Here is a 6,101-nt window from a genome sequence, read left to right on the forward strand (position 1 = left end):
TCAGAGGTTTTGCTAAGACTTGGAGATTAAGTGGCAGAGGAGGTAAATGTGTTCTCTGCCCTTGTGAAGTGCTCAGTTCCCAAACCTCTCACTAACTAGTTGTGTGACCTTGTGAATGGTATGTGACTTCCTCTAAGCTTGTTTTCTGATTTGTAAGATGAAGATTGTAAAGTAGCTACCTTATTTGATTTTGACAAGTAGTAAATAAAGTACACAAAGCAAGGGCAACTACTATTTTGCATAATAAATATTCAGAATGGTATTATTATAAGTTGTTTAACCTACCAGGTAAGATGGAATTATACTGTATTATTCAGCCTCACCTCCCACTTAGTACCTTATTAATGATTCTGAGTAAATCACTGAAAGACAGGAAACTAATATTTCTTTTTAAAATCTTTAGACTTGTTTATTATAAAGGCACTACATATGATAGAGTAAAAAATAAACAGTGCGGAAGCATATACAATAAAAAGTACAAATTCCCCCACCCACAGCACACACCCAACTCATTCTTCAGGGGCAACCACTGTAAACAATTCTGTTTCTCCTCCTAGAAAAGTCTTATGCATATAAAAGTGTACATATACATATATATACACATACATACATATATATATATATGCATATCCTTAGAAAACAAAGAGCACTTTCATGTCCTTTGCAGTGACATGGATGAAGCTGGAAACCATCATTCTCAGCAAACTAACACAGGAACAGAAAGCCAAACACTGCATGTTCTCACTCATAAGTGGGAGCTTAACAAAGAGAACACATGGACACAAAGAGGGGAACATCACATACCAGGGCCTGTCGCAGGGTTGGGGGAAAGAGGAGGGAGAGCATTAGGACAAATACCTAATGCATGCGGGGCTTAAAACCTGGAAGACGAGTTGATAGGTGCAACAAACCACCATGGCACATGTATACCTATGTAACAAACTTGCACGTTCTGCACATGTATCCCTGAACTTAAAAAAAAAAAAAAAAAGAAAAGAGAAAACAAACAGCACAAAGACTTAGACATTGCCAATCACTATCACAGAGCATTTTCACTTAATAATGTATATTGGAGAGCAGTCCAAGAGGAACATATCTTGCTCTTACTCAGAATGAATATTTTTACATTTTCTCAACACACAATTAAACACCACCACCACCACCACCAAAATACTCTCAAACTTTTGGAGAAAGTTTATGGGATACACCCTCCTTCCCTTGCAGCCCCCGCACTCCGCACCCTGGCCTCCTGCGGCTTCCAGCAGCCAGGGCCTGGCACCTGCCCACCCACATTTTCTTGGCCTGCAGCCAGCTGTGGTCAAACCAGCAGCAGAAAGTGAGGGTGGGGGAGCAAAGAAGGAAGAGAAAGCACATCTTCCAAGAGTAGTTGAGAAAGAGCTGCACGAGTCAAGCCGATACATAAGGCATAGCATCGAAAGTGTTTTATTACAGGCATTTACACAGAAGGTATCAGGAAGACTGTTCTAGAAGGCAGTGGGTGCGGGAACATCAGGCTTTTGAACTGGTAGTGACAGCTGCATCTGAGATCATGATTGGTGGATGTGGGCAGTGAGAAAGTGCTTGGGGTCGCAAGGGACAAACCTGCTCCCTAGAAATGCAGTGATCTAGGGTTGCAGGGGAGGGGCAAGGGGCAGAGAGAGAGATTTCCTCAGAGAAGTGAAATAGCAAGATTGGGCCCAGTGCCAGATGAAGGACAAAGGAACGCTCTGCCCTTCCTCACTGAAAACTAAACCCCACTTCCTCCATTTCCCACCTGCTTGTTTCTCCTCCTACCTCACCACTCTCAGCCCGACTGCTTGACTTCACTTTTGTGAAGGGCTCTAGCTAGAGCTCAGCCCTCAGCTAAGGGTCCAAATGACTGACGTCTCTCCCCACACACAGGCTTCTCAGTGGTTGGACGCTAAGGCGAGTAAAACCTGGGGTAGAGATTCTCATGACCTTGGGAGATGGAGAAACAGATCTTTGATCTTTGCCTCTTTCCTTTGGTTATTCATTTAATCTTTGTTCTTTGGGTTGTGTCTACCTCCACCTGGGCCAGAAAATATTATAGAATGGTTTAGAGCTTCTAAATTAGGTTGTTAGCAGGGCCAGCACCTCAGCCTGCAGGCCTGGCCTAGAGCCTACACCCAAGAAAGCAAAAACACTCCTTGGGTGGGGCTTTCCTAGACATAAAGCTTTACCATGCCTCTAAGCAGGTGAGCTCCAGCCAAGATTATATTGGGCAGGTAATAAAATTAAGGGCAATAAAACCAGATAAACCACCTCATTAGCAGCAGTGTACTGGTAAGGCCATTTCAACAAAAAAAGGAGGATAGATGGAAGACTCAAATCCTTTGTCAAGTTCTTTCCAATGTCCTCCTCTGAAAAGGAACATTCTTTTCAGGAGTGTTGGCTTGGAAGAGAGGGCATATGTACATTTATCCAACACCTGCTGAGACCAAGTGGTGATTCAGAGGAGAGCCTCTGGAATTTGGACCTGTCACTTGATTGCTACTGAGAGATCACCAGCTGAACTGCTTGACTTTTCTCAGAACTTTTTTATCAGTCATGTAAATGAGTGAAGATCCTGTACCAGTCTATGTAGGATCAACTGATCATTGAGTGTAGATTTACACATTAAAAGCCACACTTATATTCATAGTTTCAAAAAAGAAAAAAGAAAAAAATGGCACTACTTATTTTGTAAAGATAGAACCATTTTCTTTCTTTTCTTTTCTTTTCTTTTTTTTTTTTTTTTTGAGGCAGAGTTTCACTCTTGTTGCCCAGGCTGGAGTACAGTGGTGCAATCTCAGCTCACTGCAACCTCCACCTCCCAGGTTCAAGTGATGCTCTTGCCTCAGCCTCCCAAGTAGCTGGGATTATAGGCATGGACCACCACACCCGGCTAATTTTTTGTATTTTTAGCAGAGGCGGGGTTTCACCATGTTGGTCAGGCTGGTTTCAAACTCCTGACCTCAGATGATCTGCCTGCCTCGGCCTCCCAAAGTGCTGGGATTACAGGCCTGAGCCACTGCATGTGGCCAGAACCATTTTCTTAACTGTATACATCATAGTGATATTATGTTGCTTTTAAGGGATTAAGAAGGAAAAACATGGAAAAAGCAATTAGATTCTCAAAATTGCCTGCACCTGCCTGGGTGCCATGGCTCATGCCTGCAATCTCAGCACTTTGGGAGGCTGAGGTGGGAGGATTGCTTGGGGCCAGGAGTTCAAGACCAGCCTGGGCAACATAGCAAGACCCTGTCTCTATTTAAAAAAAAAAAAAAAAAAGCCTGTGATGCACACACACTTTACCCTAGCACATAAACCTACACTCACTGTATATGTGTATTTACACTGTATATGGTAAAATAACTGAATTAGGATAAACTTTTTTTTTTTTTTTTGAGATGGGGTCTTGCAATCTCAGCCTTCCAGGTTCAAGCATTTCTCTGCCTCAGCCTCCCAAGTAGTTGAGATTACAAGTGCCCACCACCATGCCTGGCTAACTTTTGTATTTTTTTAGTAGAGACGGGATTTCACCATCTTGGCCAGGCTGGTCTTGAACTCCTGACCTCGTGATCCACCCGCCTCAGCCTCCCAAAGTGCTGGGATTACAGGTGTGAGCCACTGCACCCAGCCAGGATGCACTTCTAAGTAGTATTTATTAATGTATTTATTTTGAGACGGAGTTTCGCTCTGTTGCCCAGGCTGGAGTGCAGTGGCACGATCTCAGCTCACTGCAAGCTCCGCATCCCGGGTTCATGCCATTCTTCTGCCTCAGCCTCCCGAGTAGCTGGGACTACAGGCACCCACCACCACGTCTGGCTAATTTTTTGTATTTTTAGTAGAGACAAGGTTTTACCATGTTAGCCGGGATGGTCTCGATTTTCTGACCTCGTGATCCGCCCACCTCGGCCTCCCAAAGTGCTGGGATTACAGGCATGAGCCACTGCGCCCGGCCAGTAGCTTTTATTTTTTTAAGCATTGGCAAAATATTTCTATAAATAAATACCTGCCCTTGTCAATTTTATTTCTATAAAACTTCTCCAAATATCATTTGGTAATTGAGCTTCTAAATAAGATGCCCTCCTAAAAATTGTAAACAGTGTTTGCTAACTAATAAGAGGCATGAAGTGTTCCATGACTGTATTATTCTTGGGGATTCAGGCTGTGGTGATGTGAGCAGCCACCCCCTTGGGACACATCATGCTGGTAAACCACTGATTCATGACACACTGCCAGGAATGGCTGTCATCCAAGTCCCGGGGCAAGTTCAGCCAGCGCCAGAAATCACCCAAGAAGGGCTAGTCAGATGTTTAAATTCCTGCCTTTGTCAGAATCCTAAGAATTATTTTTGATACCTCCTTTTCCCCTCCCATCTTTATCCAATCAATTACCAACATCTCTCAACTGGTTTCACTTTCTAAATGCCTCTCCAATCTGTCCACTCCTCTTTTACTCTACCACCGCTTTCCTAGGCCAAACTGCCTGGATTATTACAAAATCTTTCCAACTAGGTTACCCCATCCACTTTTGTCCCCCTCCAATCAAGTCCCCACACAGTGGCCAGGTTAATTGAAAAGCGAGCATAGATCTGAGTGGTCTTTCCTCTCCCTCCCAGACTCCGGTGGCTTCCCCTTGCTCTCAGATGGAAGATCAATATCTGCACCTGCCCAGGGGCCATGAATGAACTGGCCTCTCTCCAACTGGCCAGTCTCATCCTGTACTTCACATCACTATTCTCCCACTTTCTCCACGACATTAATCTGCTCATGGCTCCTCGTATCTCACGAAATTTGGGGAAGACCCACGTACCTGAATTTTCCCAAAAATTCCTTAGGTGGTTCTGAACCACTACTATGGTTGAAAGTTTTTTTTTTTTTTTTTGAGACGGAGTCTCGCTCTGTCGCCCAGGCTGGAGTGCAGTGGCGCGATCTCGGCTCACTGCAAGCTCCGCCTCCCGGGTTCACGCCATTCTCCTGCCTCAGCCTCCCGAGTGGCTGGGACTACAGGCGCCCGCTACCACGCCCGGCTAATTTTTTGTATTTTTTAGTAGAGACGGGGTTTCACCGTGTTAGCCAGGATGGTCTCGATCTCCTGACCTCGTGATCCGCCCGCCTCGGCCTCCCAAAGTGCTGGGATTACAGGCGTGAGCCACCGCGCCCGGCCTATGGTTGAAAGTTTTAATAGCTAGACTGGCTCTTCCTGTCTGTGCCAGGGCGGCATGTGGTGCATGCCAAGCCACAGAGATGCTCGGGCTGTGCCCTCAGGATGACCTAGTGGGAGACAGCAGCACCACTGGTGGCAGAGAACCCTGGTATCGAGCTCTTTGGGAAGTGGAGCTCCGATGATGTGCAGATCTGGCACTTCCTTGCAGGATTACACTGCAGTGAAGGAGAAGTATGGCAAGTACCTGCCTCACAGTGCAGAGCGGTATGCTGCCAAACGCTTCCGCAAAGCTCAGTGCCCCATCGTGGAGTGCCTCACCTACTCCATGATGACGCACGGCCGCAACAACCGCAAGAAGCTCATGATCATGCGCATCGTCAAGCACGCCTTCGAGATCATCCAGCTGCTCACAGGCGACAACCCTCTGCAGGTCCTGGTGAACGCCATCATCAACAGTGGTCCCCGGGAGGACTCCACACTCACTGGGCGAGCCAGGATCGTGAGACGACAGGCTGTGGCCGTGTCCCCATTACGCCGTGTGAATCAGGCCATCTGGCCGCAGTGCACAGGCGCTCTTGAGGCTGCCTTCCGGAACATCAAGACCATTGCTGAGTTCCTGGCAGATGAGCTCATCAGTGCTGCCAAGGGCTCCTCCAACTCCTATGCTATCAAGAAGAAGGACGAGCTTGAGTGTGTGGCCAAGTCCAACCGCTGATTTTCCCGGTTGCTGCCCAATAAACCTGTCTGCCTTCTGCCTTTTGGGACGCCCCCCCTCACCCCCCCCACCACACACACACACACACACACACAAAGTAGCTAGACTGAAGATGGAGCCAAGTTGAAACTTGCGTCCCAGGCTCTTATGATAACATCAGAGTTTGACTTAGGTTTAAAAAGCAGGCCAGGAAAAATTTCAAAGTGGCAAGTCA

General features: G+C 46.4%; 1 pseudogene; it reads left to right on the plus strand.

Annotated features, from left to right (window-relative positions):
* Window positions 1–474: 474 nt before the first annotated feature.
* Window positions 475–5,887, plus strand: LOC100975194 (small ribosomal subunit protein uS7-like; annotated as a pseudogene).
* Window positions 5,888–6,101: the final 214 nt, after the last annotated feature.

This window comes from Pan paniscus, chromosome 7, assembly GCF_029289425.2.
Source record: "Pan paniscus chromosome 7, NHGRI_mPanPan1-v2.0_pri, whole genome shotgun sequence".
NCBI classification, from domain to species: Eukaryota; Metazoa; Chordata; class Mammalia; order Primates; family Hominidae; genus Pan; species Pan paniscus.